General features: G+C 43.9%; 1 protein-coding gene across 1 annotated transcript in view; it reads left to right on the top strand.

Annotated features, from left to right (window-relative positions):
• The first annotated feature begins 1,086 nt into the window (after window positions 1-1,086).
• Window positions 1,087-15,938, top strand: part of LOC147107309 (transcription regulator protein BACH1-like) — a 93,578-nt gene continuing 78,726 nt past the window's right edge. Inside the window, exon 1 of the mRNA XM_086006204.1 lies at window positions 1,087-1,195. The gene's annotated coding sequence lies outside the window, so the exon portion shown is untranslated. The remainder of the gene's footprint in view (window positions 1,196-15,938) is intronic.

Genomic DNA, 15,938 nt, shown 5'->3' with positions numbered 1-15,938 from the left:
AATTTAACCTTGGAGTCATACAGGGTGAGGCCAGGTGCTGTAGATTGTTCAAGTAGTTTTGCCAATTCATTTATGTAAATATTAAAGAGTGTCGGTGAGATGGGCGAGCCCTGCGCCACGCCATGCCCCTGTGGGAAGTATTTTGTTTGTTTGTCTCCAATTTTAACTGCACATTTGTTGTTTGTATACATTGATTTAATTACATCATATGTTTTTCCCCCTACCCCGCTTCGATAAGTTTCAGGAATAAACCGTCGTGCCAGATGGAATCGCAAGCCTTCTGGAAATCTATAAAGCATGCGTAGATTTTGCTTTTGTTTTGATGAACGTGTTTGTCAATTAGGGTCTGTAGGGTGAAGATATGATTTGATGTTCTATAGTTTGGCAGGAATCCAATTTGGCTTTTACTCAAGACATTGTGCTCCTCAAGGAAGTTTATAAGTCTTTTGTTTATGATACTGCAGAATACCTTCCCCAGGTTACTGTTTACACAGATGCCTCAATAGTTATTTGGGTCGACTTTGTCCCCACTTTTGTATATGGGCGTTATGAGTCCTTTGTTCCAGATATCAGGGAAGTAACTGACACTCAGAACCAAGTTGAAGAGTTTTAGGATAGCCAGTTTCATTTTATCGTCTGTGTGTTTAATCATCTCGCTTAGTATGCCGTCTGCACTGCAAGCTTTTCCTGGTCGCAGGTCCTTGAGTTTTTCAAATAGTTCTTTTTCTGTTATTATGGAGTCTCCCCTGTCCCTCTCTCTCCTCTCTCCTCTGTCTCTCTCCCCCTCTCCTGTCTCTCTGTCTCTCTCTCCCTCTCCTGTCCCTCTCTCTCTCCCTCTCCTGTCCCTCTCTCTCTCCTCCTGTCCCCCCTCTCCAAGCTTTGGTTGTGAGTCAGCTGTGCGATGACATCATTGGGAGTCACCCTCCCTCACGCGCGGGCGCGGGGGTCACTGTGTGACTGGCAGTGCCGCCGACCAATCAGACGGCGCCGCTGTGGGCGAGCCTGCGGATTGGGCGAGGCGGCGGCCCCGCCCCCCCGGGCCGTGTTTTGAGTTGTCACGTGAGGGGGGCGGGGTGGGTGTGAGGCTGCGGTGGAGCGGGAGGAGAGTCCGTGTGTAAACAGGACGGGCGGGAGAGAGCGAGAGGCAGCCAGCGAGCGCCGTGTCCCAGTGGCCTTCCGTCGGCATGTGTATGAGGTGAGTGCGAGGGGGCAGCTGCGGCCTGCTGGCTCCCCGGAGCCGCTTTGCTGGGAGTGGGGACTGGGCCGATCCCAGTCGCCGCAGGACGGGGGGGGATCCCTCGGACTGTCCGAGCGCCGCCGTCGGCCGGACCGGGCCGGATTGTCAGCCCGAGCCTTTCACCATCAGCGCGGCGGCTGCTCCAGCTACTTTGTAATTGTGTTCACTGGAAGGAGCAGCTAGATTATTAGAAAGGCAGAGATCCCGGAGCAAGACTTCTTCCTCACCGTCACTTCCACAAGTGTGATTGTGTTGTAAAATGTACATGTTCCAATCTCTTGTCATGTTGAACTTCCTGAATTTTATTTTAACTTCCTCGTCAGGAGCTTCTAAGTTCAGTTCTCTTGGAAAAGTCCGTGTATGCATTGTGTGCTGAGTTTATGGAAGCTGCCTCTTTTTAGTAAACCCACCGTGTTACTATGTAGTAAAGTGCATTTAGACTGGGGTTCCCAGTGTCAATATTGCTCTACTGCGGATCAGTCGCTAATAATCGCGCACAGTGCATGCACATAGTTATAATCAACCAACAAAAGAACCATTTCGAGAAATTGGGGCTTTTAATATACAATATTCGTTTGCAGCTGAAATGGGAAGGTTATCTTTTTATCCTTTGTGTCTGAACGCAAGAGTTTGTCTTAAGATTGTGCATAACAAATGCTTAATGTTTCAGCTTACCTCAGTTGGTAACAGTCTCGTCTCTTGAGTGAGCAGGTTGTAGATTCAAGCCCCATTCCCCACACAATGTAGGTTGACACTCCAGTGTTGTAGGAACAGTTGGATGCTGCCCTTGGAATGTAACACTGAATTGAGATCCTATTGTCTGTACCAGTGGTTCAGGTACATCTTACAGTCTGCAGTATGTTAGTGAAGCACATAATACATGCAGGAGTGAGATAGTTGATGTCTTAAATGGCAGTTCATTAATGCCATTTCAACTGCTTGATCATAAGAATTTTTCTAAGGAATGGCCATTTGGACCATCAAGCCAATCCACTTTGGAGAGATCAACCATATCCCTCTTATTCCACTGCTCTTATTAACCTTTAACTTAAAAAAAAATCTGCCTGACTTCCTTTCGTTCATCTAAGGTGGCCGCAGACATTTGAGCCATTCACCATAATAAATAATCAACTTTGTCAGTTCCCTGCTTAACCTTGAAAATTTCGGTTAGATCACTTTGAGGTCTCTTGTTCAAAAGAAAACAAATCCAATTTCCTTAACTGTTCCTTGCAGCTTAAACTCCTGATACATGGAATCAACTTTGTTGCTTGCATCGGTGCCGATGGTTAGGTGACCAGAATACTCTACTCCAGATGGGATGCTTATAGACAAACAACATAGCCTCTTTAGATTACTTCAGCTAAGCACTGTGCTGATAGTTTTATATATTTATCCACTTCAACACCCTGTATCTTTTTCCTAATCAATACACAATACCACTGCTCCACTGAACAGATACTCCTATTTTTCGGTTCCTTACTCCAATAATCATTAATTTTACGCGAAGTTCACATTTAAATTACATCTACTTATCTGAAAGATCTAAATCTTTTGAAACTGGCTGTGGTATTCCTCATTATTTGCCCTACCTCCTACTGGTATCTGATGGCACTGGTCTCATCTGCAAACTTGGCGACTTTGCCTCCTTTACCCCCCTCACCTATGCTCAATATTAAAAATAGCAAGAGGCTTGAACCCACTATTGCTGGCCTAAGAAGTTCCCATTTCGGCTACCTTTTTTTAATAATTCAGTTTTGTATCCAGTGGTTCTTTACCTTGACTATTAATTGTTGAAATCAAATTTATCAAAAGATTTCTGTAACTCCCATGTATGCATTGTCCGCTCCATTCTCTCAATCCACAATATCAGTAATGTCTTTGAAAATTGGTGCACTCGATATTTTTCAAACTCTGCAGGTAGATTGAATCTACCCCTGAAGTTTCACCTCATCATTATATCATATAATTCAACCATATTCTTCTTTGCCTGTTTTTTGATCCATTACCATAATCTTTCGCATACTGTAGCAACCCTAATGAATTGCCTTGTGCCTCCCAAATAATGCTCCTACAGCATGTCATCTTTCTCTTCTTAGTCTACCTCCTCACTTCTCTCTCGTACTAATTCTGGTACCTCTCATTAGTCATTCTTGTACAACTAATTTTCAATGTATGTTTGAATTTGATAGTTTTAAACATAATATATGTTTGGTTTAACCAGGTCTCTCATTCCTATTAAATCACATTTTCCTTAAACATATGTTTTTAATTCTTTGGAGTTTTGGATCTTTCCAACGTTGGTGTAAAAATACTTAGCTTCTTGCTCTTTACTTTCTTCTCTCTTTTGTCCTATTCTTTCCTCCTAGTTGTAAGCCTTTCACCGTGGTGCCCAGGCGTACTTCCTTGGAACAGTAAACTTTGGTTATAATCAGTTTGGGCAGGTTAACATTTGTTTATCATACCACGAAATCGTTACATCCAAGGCCCATGGATTTTAAACAGCACATTAAGTCTCTGAGGCTTAAAATTCCTCTGATCCTATTAACAATATTTCAGTACTGGCATATAACTGTAGCCAACCCACTGCAATCATCAGCCATGCCTTCAAACTGCAGTGGGCAATTCAGTCAAATGTCATAATGTAGAAGCAGGATAAACTTCCAACTTTCTGAACTCTTGCTCGTTTTCACTTTCCCCTTTTCTCTTTCTCCTTCGAGCTCTTTTATATTAAAAAAAAAAAAAAAAAAAATCTCTATATCTTGTTTCTACAACCACAAGAGTTTGGTGAGAGACAGCATGGGGAAGAGGGGAAGAAACAGAGCATAAGAACTCAAAGATCGTGCTCTTACAGCATTTTCTTTTCCCTCCATAAGCCTTCAGGTCTGATAAGGGAGTCATTCTGAGCATTAGATTCCAGTCTTGTCTTTGTAAATTCCATGTTTTGTGGACTGAAGTCAGTTTCTTTGCCATAAACAGATTAGAGGTACTGTAGTCTATTGTTTCAGAATGAGGATTTTGCAATTTAGGACATTTTTTCCCTATGTTGAAACAACAGATTGCGATTAGAGGTTAATACGTGCCTCCAATCTGATAATTACAACAGAACCCTGCTGATTATTATAAGCAAATGAAACCACACACATGCATGTGGGTCATGGTTTTGGCAAGGAACCGTCAATAATTACAAGTGAATCGTTGCTAAAGCTGGTGATGAGCAATACCAAATTCTTCTATATTATTCTCCCCCCCCCCCCCCCCCCCCCCTCATATTGCACTGCTTTCAAACTTAACTGGAGGATAACTTTCAGTGCGGTATATTCAAGCATAGTAGTTTGCTGTGGTTATATTATGTCATGGTGGATAATATGTGGAAGACTCCTGTGATGAATTCACATTGTGATATTGTTGGGGGTTTACTGAGTCATCTAGGGCATACCATAGCTTCTATATACTATACGAAAGCTATATGCTGGAGGAATTCTGGTGATGTGCAGTTTCCATCATCATTCGAACCCACAGAATGTTGATGCGCACCCAAGCTTTTATTAAAAGTACCTAATATGTAATCTGTTTCATATTCTTTGGAGGTTCCCAATTTTAATTTCAAAGTTGGAGTATTAACTTTTATTGTTCCCATATTTGCTGCTTTATGGCTACCAACACTGTCCGCACATCTAAATCTCACCAATATGACCAGAAGAATGAATGTTTTGGTAGCATGATGCTAGGCGTTTTACCGAAAATAAATAGTGTACATCTTAATAATTTGTGGGATGTTTATGCAAAGCACTAACATGTCAAGAGGTTCAGATGACATAAACGGCGATGGGGTAACTTCTCAATGCTGCCTGAACCTTGAAATGCATGACATCTTTGCAATGACCTACAACATGGGTGGAGTTCATTGGGGCGTTTTTTGCTGCTGTGTCAAGGCAGACAGTGACAGATGGCACTCTTGTGGTTGAACCGCATCATTTGAAATTAAGTGTTGTACTGTACGCTTTTAAAAAAAATTGATTTTTTTCTTTGGGTTTCATTGAAGATGATGCGCGGTCCATATAATAAAGGAATTTACTGGTGTCAAGCATGAAAACAAAGTTAGCAGAACCCTGGGAGCTTTGCAGTATCTGCTCAGGTTTATGTATGGGTTCGCCATGTAACCGCTTATTTCAGGATCTTTTCTGGGAGTGCTTCGGAAAGGAGGTTCCATGCATTAAGGAATTTTCTCTGGTCCAGCTGGAAAGAATTCATTCTTCCCTCTCACTGGGCCATTATTCAGAGCCTGGTCACATGAACTGAAAGATCCATCTGATCACAGTACTGGTAAAATCCATCCAGAGAACAAATGTCATGCACTTTTGCTGGCAGACCCAAAAGACTGTATCCCGAGTCCATCTTGAGCAAGGTGTTCACGACTCATTAAAGGAAGACGCGATCATCTTTTGGCTAGTCGAGTTGAATGCCCAGAAAATGTGGATGAAAACTCCCCCTTTTTTAAGGCATTGCCTCCCCATTGTGTTTCCCCAAAATGTGCATCATTTGCGAAGACAGGCAGGTGTCTTCCATTAATTCTCCACCAGCACTGCTCTGAAAACACGGTGTGGAGATGCGGAAAACACCCATTGGAAGGTGCGGAGCGTGGCCTGGGGTGTTCTCTTGTTTTCTCTCCAGCCTGCTAGTTGGGATTGCTCTCGGAGACTTTTTACAGAGATCTGAAACTAAGCACGTAAATGATTGTGGGGATGCTCATGCATCCAACTGCACTCTGTTGCTCTTGTACTTTTTTATAATTAACTGGGCAATAAAGAATGAGAAAGCATCCCTCTGCATTTTTATTTCAATATGCCAGTGATTACTTTAGCCCATATTTTTCTCCTGACAGTGATTGACATGACAAAACATAGTAAATTAATCATTTCAAGTTCATTATTACTGTCTAGTTTCTCATCAAATGTAATGCTATTACCTTTTATACTGAATAAAATAGTTACATCTGCAGTGACTGGCTCAGGCAGGTGGACACAATTAAACCGCTTATGCGCAGTATTTTGTCCGAGTGTATCAAAGGTTTTACAATACAGTACTATCAGAGAAGTGCTAAGTTTCTGTTCTACATGACTGGTGATATCGGCGTGGAAAGAATTGGGGGGTTTTGGGGGGGGTTTGGATAGACCAATATTGCCAGATCTCCACTCATTTTCTTCTAGCTGGCCTTTTAGGTGAGAGAGACGGGAGGTGCTTCCTTGGCGGTGGTTACAGTCTACTGTCCCACTCCCACAATGGCAGAGAGCAACACGTGTTCGAATGCTTGCTTCAAGACTTCTTGAAACAGCTTGCATTGCAATGTGTGAGATGATGGTGTTGATGCCTGTGTGAACCTAATGAGGAAGGGGGCAAGATGTAAGATTAAGATAATACTAGCTCTAAGTTTGGGAATTGGCCTTGGCTTCATCTTTCTCTGCTCCCTCCATGTTCTAGTATGCACGAATGTCCAGGGTGTCCTCCTCTAAAGAAGTCAGAGGCTTGTTCTCCAGTTCATGTCTGTTCTTTTATACTACAGAAGAAGATGGCAGAGAAGTAGTCTTAGCATGTACGTTGAAGGAGTACATACAGTGACCGATGCGTGTTTATCCTGTGTGTGAGCATGCAGCTGGCTCATGTTGCGTTGCAATGATTTTGTGTTTGAAGCCCTTTGACGATATCAGTGTATTAAAGCTTTCGGCTGCAGCTTGAATGCATAGAAACATAGAAGATAGGAGCAGAGTAGGCCATTCGGCCCCTCGAGCCTGCTCCGCCATTCAATGTGATCATGGCTGATCATCCAAATTCAGTACCCGGTCCCTGCCTTCTCCCCATATCCCTTGATCCATTTAACCTTAAGAAATATATCCAACTCCTTCTTGAATATATTTAATGAATTGGCCTCTACTGCCTTGTGTGGTAGAGAATTCCCCAGGTTCACCACTCTCTGGGTGAAGAAATTCCTCCTCATTTCTGTCCTAAATGGCTTACCCCTTATCCTTGGACTGTGACCCCTGGTTCTGGACTCCCCGACCATCGGGAACATCCTTCCTGCATCTAGTCTGTCTAGTCCTGTTAGAATTTTGTAAGTTTCAATGAGATGCCAAGCTACCGTATGAGCATGCATAGAAAACAACTGAAGAGCTGTAAGGTTGTGTGGGGGCTTTGCAGAGGCCAGCAGTAAATGTACAGCACGTGGTTATCTGGTACTATTGTGTCGTTTTTGCCTTGAGCTCTGCCATTTTCTGTAATTGTTCCCAGGTTCTGGAGTAGTGTACACAGCCTTGGCTGCCACCTACTTCCTCCGGGGAGGATGCCCCGGAGAGCCAAACAAGGCAACTTTCCTTGTACCCAACCCTTGCAGCAGCACCTTCACTTTACCAGCTGTCAGATCGAGGGTTTGGGTTCTGTGCTGTTTTATCACCTTGCTTTCAGATTGATTTGCTGCCATCACATTTGTTTTGCCATCTACTGGCATTTGTCAGACACCATTCTTGCCACATGAAGCCTGTTGCAATGCTCTTTTAGCTTTATAGAAAGCTTTTCAGAGCCCACTGGGTAGGGAGAGACTGGGATCAGGGTAAGGGAGTGGGAAGGACCATGGAATGAGAGAATGGTCCGAGACAGGGGTAAGGGGGTGGGGGGGGCGGGGAGTGATCGACCGTGGGGTATGGGGAGGGTGAGTACCCTGGGGTAAAGGAAGGTGAGCGGCTGAATAAGGGAGGTGCCGGAGGAGTGGGGTGCTGGGGCGAGAGAGGGGGGGGCCCAGGGGTGTTGACCCCCAGTGAAATGCCTGGTGGGAGAGGAGGGACCTAGAATGTTGGACCCCTGCCAGCGCCTACTCATGCACCCAGAGAGCCCAAGAGGAGAATTAAAGGGTGATTCCTGTGGGCGTGAGCTTAGGCTGGACCAGGGAGTTGTTTTCTTTTTGCTATGTGAAGTCCTGAATTTTACTAAGTATTTACAGCACAGGGACAGGCCATTCGGCCCAACAGAACAATGCCGGTATTTAAGCTCCACACGAGCCTCAACCCACCCTTCTTCATCTCACCCTTGTTCCTGGGACTAGGGACAGGGTCACTGGCAAGGCTTGGAAGCTAAGCAGGGCCAGGCCTGGTTAAGTACCTGGAGGGGTGACCATCAGGGAAGACCAGGTGCAGAAGGTCACGGAAGGAGCCCCGAGGAGGGGCGGTTGGTGAGAAGGTCACGGAAGGAGCCCTGGAGGAGCGGCTGGTGAGCAGGCCCGGGCGTTGGGCTGAAGATTGTCGGACAGGAGGAATGGTGGAAATGGAATGGCGGCGCGCACCGAAGCAGCGGCTTTGCTTCTCCCAGTCATGGGAGCTTGCAAGATCACATTTCGTTGTTCATGTACTTGTGCAATGACAATTAAGTTGAATTATTATTATATCCTTCTACTCCTTTCTCCCTCATGTGTTTATCTAGGTTCCCCTTAAATACATCTATACTATTCACCTCAACTACTGCTTGTGGTAACTAGTTCCACATTCTCACCACTCTTTGGGTGAAGAAGTTTATCCTGAATTCCCTATTGGATTTATTAGTGACTATCTTATATTTCTGGCCCCTAGTTCTGGTGCTGCCGCCTGCAAGTGGTATTGCTTTAGATTAAGCCGCAGAAACCAGCAGGAAAAACCAGGAAAGACTGAATAAGAATTTGCCCCTACATATGGCCTTTTACCTTTTATGTTGCCCCATCCCTCTATTGTGTGCAGCCTGTGCCAATTTCTCCCACGCTGTTCCTCGACAAGGTCCTAACACCATCAGGTTACGTACCAGCAGGTTTTGAAACAGCTTCTACCCCCAGGCCATAACTCATGAACGAATAATTTATTATTATTTATGACTTTTATTTATTACTGTATTTCTATTATTTTTATCATTGTTATGCCATATTTATTCCAATGTTGGGAGGACTCGTAAAAATCAACATTTCATCGTGCAGTACACACATTTGCTGCATATATGACAAATAAAATTGAATTGAATTGAATTGATCCATGTTGGGAGCTTGCCTTGAATGTGAAAGGTAGGCTTACTTTGGGAACATCCGGCAGGGTCAGTCCTGTGTGATTTGTGTAAGCAAAAAGCTCACTGCACTTTGTCCTGCTACTTCAGCCTGAAACTGTGCCATATGTTGTAATATAGTATTGAGACTGTTGATTGTTTCAGTAATATTTGGATGGCATTGTGTGTGTGATGTGTACTCCACTGGTCTAGCAATATAATTCAGCATGCCGTTCACTTTGTTCATTGCTGTTCCACAGTGATGTGACATGTTAAGTGCTGCATCTACTGGGAGTGATACAGATTTAACACTTGACGTCATCACTGTGGAGCAGCAGCAACAAAGTGAAATGCTGAATTATATTGTTGGGTCAGTAGATTATAAATCCGAGGCTGTCATGCTTAAAATTGATGTAGTGCCCTGGTCAGAATATTGCACATTGAATGCTATGTTCAGTTGTGGTTTTAGCATGTCAGCAAGGAAACATTCAAGTCATGGAGATGGTGCGGAGAAAGGCCATAAGGCTGATCCCCGATGCCAAGAATTGAATTGGTGCGAAGAGTGAATAAAGTGGGGTCGTTTAGCTTTGAGGGGACCTTATTGTAGTGCAGAGGATATTAAACGGTATAGCTGAGGTAAATCAGGAAAATTAATTCAAGTTAAGCCAAAGTATATGACAATAAAGGGGTATAAGCTAAAAATGGTGTAAGGACAATTTAGGACAAATATTGGGACTAACTTCTTCGTGCGAAAGTGACAAAACCTTAGTTGTATTCTGGATCGAGTAGCAGAGGTAAAAACCTTATGTTCCTTCGACATAGTTAGGGGACACAATGGGGGAGGGACTGTAACGTTTGCTTTGGTGGAGGTTAAGATGGGCAGAATGGATCCCTCCTCTGTATTTATCTTGTGATTTACATTGGTGTTTGTTTGGATGCAGTAGTTAATGTTCAAAGTAGTTGGTGCTGATTGTTTAAATGCAGCAATTTGTATCTGGTATTATACTAAATGACTATAAGTGCATGTCTGAGCGTGCATCTGAACTGTAGTGTCAGACTGACAAATTGCACTAAATACTAGAATCAGTGCAGTGCTGTGCAGTAGATTACCGTAATACAAAAATATTGAATACTTTGGAAGATGATTCAGCTGTTTGAGAGAATAGTCCGTGTGAGAAGACTGGCCGTCAAAGTAATCATTATCTACTTTAGCTCAGTTATATTAGGATTGAACAGAGTGCCACGCACTCGATTGTCTAGATTGTTAACAGTGACATCTCAATGGGTCGGAATTTGCGCTCGCCTCCGACCCGGGGGGAAAAAAATCCGAACCTGGCTCCTGGGCTTCAGGTCCTGAGCCTGCTGCCGTACGCCTGTGTAAAGGCCCGCGGATCCCAGGTACGCAGGCGGTTCGGAAGCGTCCCTGGGATCACGCGGGCCAGGTCCTCCTATCAGAAAGGAGGATTCCTAATATGCTAATGAGATCCCATTTATGAACGGAATCCCCGTAAGCATATGAGGAATCCCCACAAAATTAAATAATTTATGCAACTTGAATAAAAATAATTGTTCCCATTTTCAAATTTAAATTAAAGTCCCTTCAATGAAGCATTTACAATAAAAATTCAATTTTTTGAAAACTAATTTTAAACATTTTAATCCGGACCAAAATTTACATAAACTAATTTAAAATGTTTGTGGATGATTTTTAAATTAATTTTAGATGAACCCTTCTGCTTTTACCAGGCGTGAGGGTTTCGTGGGCACTTGCTGGGCAGTAGTCGGGCAAATAGCCCAACGCTGTGCCAGCGAAAAGTGGTCTTTGGGTCGGTTCGTGTGCTTTGTCAAGGTGAACCTTGACCGATCGTAAGTTCCAGGTTTTCATGCATGTGGGGAATTTGCAGGGCCTTTTGCAAGGCTTAAGAGGACGTCTGCAAAGGGTCATCGGCCCCATAAAAACTGGGCCAATGTGTTATTTTGCACAATTCAAATTTGCTTTTCTGTGTTTTAAATGCTGCCCACTTTGAGTTTGTGTATTTTGTACGTCCATTCTGCAGGCATATATGTTTGATAATTTTACTTTTAATTGTAAAATCCCAAACCATTATGTGGGTGGAGAGGAGAAATGAGATTTCCCTTTTTTTCCCCATTTGTTACAGGAAATCCTGTTTCTGTTTCAATTGACACCCGCTGTCTCTGCAGTGACGTATGTAGTGGAGCCGTGCATCTCTCATCTGATATGTCCCAAGAACACAGTCATTGTGTATTTCCTGTCATCACTTTACTCCTCAGAAACGTAACTGCATTATTGATTCTTAATATTAAGTTGATTGCTGCAATACAGCGGGTGCCTTACTGCTCTCCAGTATTGACATTGCCGCTCATTGCCTTGAACTGTTGTATCTTCAGTTGTTCATTAATTCACAGGATCGCGAGCAAAGCTTTTGGTGATGGTGATGAATTGCACTGAATTGGTGTAATTGCAGTATGGAAAATGAATATTTTTTGTAGGCATATACATTACATGTTAAAGTAGATCTAATTTGAGTACAGGAGTAAGGAAGTCTTACTCCAATTATATAGGGCCCTGGTGAGACCACACCTGGAGTACTGTGTACAATTTTGGTCTCCTTACCCAAGGAAGGATATACTTGCCATAGAGGGAGTGCAACGAAGGTTCACGAGATTGAGTCCTGGGATGGCGGGACTGTCGTATGAGAAGAGATTGAGTAAACTAGGCCTGTATTCTCTTGAATTCAGAAGAATGAGAGGAGATCTCATTGAAGCATTCAAAATTATTACAGGGCTTGATAGGGTGGATGCTGGGAGAATGTTTCCCTTGGCCAGGGAGTCTAGAACCAGGGGCCACAGCCTCAGGATAAAGGGTAGGCCATTCAGGACTGAGATGAGAAGACATTTCTTCACACGGAGGGTGGTGAATCTTTGGAATTCTCTACCCCAGAGGGCTGTGGAGGCTCAGTCATTGGGTATATTCAAAACAGAAGTCGATAGATTTCTGACTAGTAAGGGCATCAAGGGATACGGCGACAGGGCCGGTGAATGGAATTGAGGCAGAAGATCAGCCATGATCTCATTGAATAGCGGAGCAGGCTCGAAGGGCCGAATGGCCGACTCCTCCTATTTCTTATGTTCTAATTTGTTTCAGCAATATTCAAAGTAACTGATAGTCGCTGATCACTCAGTCCAAAGCATGTGTGTGTGATTTATCGTAGTGTCATGTTTGACTGAAGAGTCAGGATCCCATCTTTCAGTTGGTTATTTGATTGCAGGAAGATGAGCTGAAATATTATGATGCAAGTTTTTGGGACTTTCATAAGTGTTGCTGGGAATTGTGGAAATCGCACTCTCTCAACCAAAGAAGAAAGTTGAGCGTTTGAAATCTTCTCTGATGATTTAATTGGTTGAATGAAAGCTTTGGTTTCTCCCCTTTTCTCCTTCCACCCACCCTGGCGCCCAGACAGCTGGTTGATTTGGATCAACTTTTTGTGCAAATTGTTCTTTTTTTGAAGTGAGATGATTTGCATTATTGGAGACTTCCTACTTTGGACGAGTTGCATTCAGACAATGTGTGAGAATTGGCTGCCTGTGATTGAAATGCTTTCCTGAATTGAAGTCCTTTATCACTTTGGTTGCTGGTTTTGTTCCCATTTAATCTGGGAAATGAACAAACAGGAAAGGAACCTGCTTCATGGACTGAAACATGTGGAAAGGCGCAATACAGTACAAAAAGCTTGTTCAGACTAATCAGAAATAGGCTAGCTTACAACCTTTTAAAAAATGTATGTGCCTTGGGAAACAAACTCTCCTGTTTTCCAGAAGTGAATTTGGTTTATAATTGATTCCGCCTCTTTCTGTCCACCCCGAAACTTGGCAATCCTCATTTTGAACAATTTTGATCACTGACTCAAGCCCAACAATGGTGACCTCTCAAGTCCTTCACTGGTCTTATTGCAGTGTCTCACTTTTGTTGGCATCACAAGTGAATGGCATTTAGTATTTTTAAAGTAATAGAAAATCTGTGGTGTTTGAGAAAATGCCAACATTGTATGTGAGGCTGCTCCTGAGCTGGGTGTGGGCGGCAGGAATAAATTGAAGACACAAGTCCAATTTCAAATTTCCATTGTCAATAGAAGTCAAATATTTGTCAGTTTCATATGCAGGACGAGATTGTGTTTATAATTTGACAATGGTTATAAAAGCTGCACAAAGCTTTTTTTTAATAAAAAAAAAGCCCAGAAAACACACAATTTCCAAACTGCAAATACTTCATTGTGAATTGTTTGCACCATCACATTAGCTGCTTTGGCAATGTATTTTAAGTAGATGTCAATGAAATGTTGCATTCATGTTGTATTTTTTTTCTTCTTACAATATATTTAAATATCCAGTGGAACTTTCTGTTGTGTACCCACCAATTAAACGCCTTCCCGATTATTCACGGTCATTTTTGTGGGACCAAACCATGCAAAAGCTGGCGCCTCACGGACCAGCCTGCTAACGTCAATTTCCTCGTTTGTATTGCACTTGACTTCATTCCTATGCCTCGTGAATTGCAGTGCCGTATGTCTAAGACCAAAATTTGAGGACTCCCGTACCAGAGCCGACTGGGGCAGAAAATGCAAGTAGCCTGTGGCTACCCACTCACAGCACCCATTCCCAGGTGGAGAGTCTGTGCAGGTGAACTGTTCCCAAGTCTTTGCCAAGGTTATTTTGAATCCGTTCTGGGAGGTGCATAAAACATGCATGAGGAGATTTGCTTTCAGACTTAAATAATCCTTGATGCAGCTCATTTGTGATTCGGAATCTCTACCAGCCCTACTCACTCGTCCTCATTGCTAAAGATAGCTTCGATAAGAGCGCAAGGAGCTCACGTCAACCCAAGCACCCCTCCCACCCGCCCCTTCAACCACCTTCTGCCCCACCTGTGACAGAGACTGTAGGTCCCACACTGGACTCCATCAGTCATCCGAGGGACTGCCTAAGAGAAGAGAAGATTGACCCCTACGACCTGAACCGTCTAACTTTTTGCACGTAGTGAATGTGTTAGTGTATCGGAAGAATTAATAATTGCCTTTTACCGAGTTACTTTGCACCAAAATTCCATGCGGGTTGCAAGCCATGTACTTCTGTCATCTTCCTCAATAGATAGAAAAGTGTCACGTCATCGGCAAACAAGTTAGGCTAAATAAACTGGTTCAGGTCGAAACCCATCGTCGGATGAAGGGTCCCAGACCTGAACCGTTAACTCTGTTTCTCTCTCCACGGATGCTGCCTGGCCCGCTGAGGTTTTCCAGCATTTTCTGATATTTCAGATTTCCAGCATCTGCAGTATTTTGCTATTGTATTCATGGTTATTGAGTTCTGTCTCACTACCACGACACAGGAATGCAGTTGAATGGCGTGTATCCAAGGGCTATTATACAGATTTACTCCTCTTTGAAGAAGCGTTGGTTCTTTTTCAATTCTAATTGTCTCCATCACTCCAGTATGTGAGGGTGTGGATTGTAGCCTCAGTGCTGTTTGGAGAAATGTTTCCTAGAGGAGGCTTGAAACAAAGCCTGAAATCCTCAGCAGGTCAGGCAGCATCGGTGGAGAAACAGAAATATAATACGGGGTCTTCGACCCGAAACGGCAACTGACTGACTTCTGTTTCTTCACAGATACTGCCTGAATTGTGAGCATTGCAGCTTTTTCTGTTTTTATTTCTCCGATCTCCCCTCATTACCCCTCCGTGCTCATCTTGTCCATGAGACCCACCTCCTGCTCCCTCGACCCTATTCCCACCAAACTGCTGACCGCCCAACTTCCTTTGCTGGCTCCCATGTTAGCTGACATTGTTAGCGGTTCTCTCTCCTCAGGTACTGTCCCCCTCTCCCTCAAATCTGCTGTCATCACCCCTCTCCTCAAAAAACCAATCCTTGACCCCTCTGTCCTTGCAAACGACCGCCCCATCTCCAACCTCCCTTTCCTCTCAAGTCCTTGAACGTGTTGTCGCCTCCCAAACCCATGTTTCCCGCAACTCCATGTTTGAATCCCTCCAATCAGGTTTCCGCCTCTGCCACAGTACTGAAACGGCTCTCATCAAAGTCACAAATGAATCCTTTGTGACTGTGATAAAGGTAAACTATCCCTCCTCGTCCTTCTTGACTTGTCTGCAGCCTTTGACAGGGTTGACCACTCCATCCTCCTCCAACATCTCTCCACCGTCGTCCAGCTGGGTGGGACTGCACTCGCCTGGTTCCATTCTTAACTATCTAATCGTAGCCAGAGAATCACCTGCAACGGCTTCTCTTCCCGCTCCCGCATCGTTACCTCTGGTGTCCTCCAAGGATCTATCCTTGGCCCCCTCCTAATTCTCATCTACATGTTGCCCCTTGGCGACATCACCCGAAAACACAGCGTCAGTTTCCACATATACGCTGATGACACCCAGCTCTACCTCGCCACCACTTCTCTCAACCCCTCCACGGTCTCTAAATTGTCAGACTGCTTGTCCGACATCCAGTTCTGGATGAGCGTAAATGTTTTCCCATTAAATATTGGGAAGACCAAAGCCATTGTTTTCGGTCCCTGCCACAAACTCCGTTCCCTAGCCACTGACTCCATCCCTCTCCCTAACATCTCTCTGAGGCAA

The sequence above is a fragment of the Somniosus microcephalus genome, chromosome 14 (genome assembly GCF_052327205.1).
Source record: "Somniosus microcephalus isolate GS21.2 chromosome 14, FLI_Smic_1.0, whole genome shotgun sequence".
NCBI classification, from domain to species: domain Eukaryota; kingdom Metazoa; phylum Chordata; class Chondrichthyes; order Squaliformes; family Somniosidae; genus Somniosus; species Somniosus microcephalus.
This window is presented reverse-complemented; position numbering and strand designations above follow the sequence as displayed.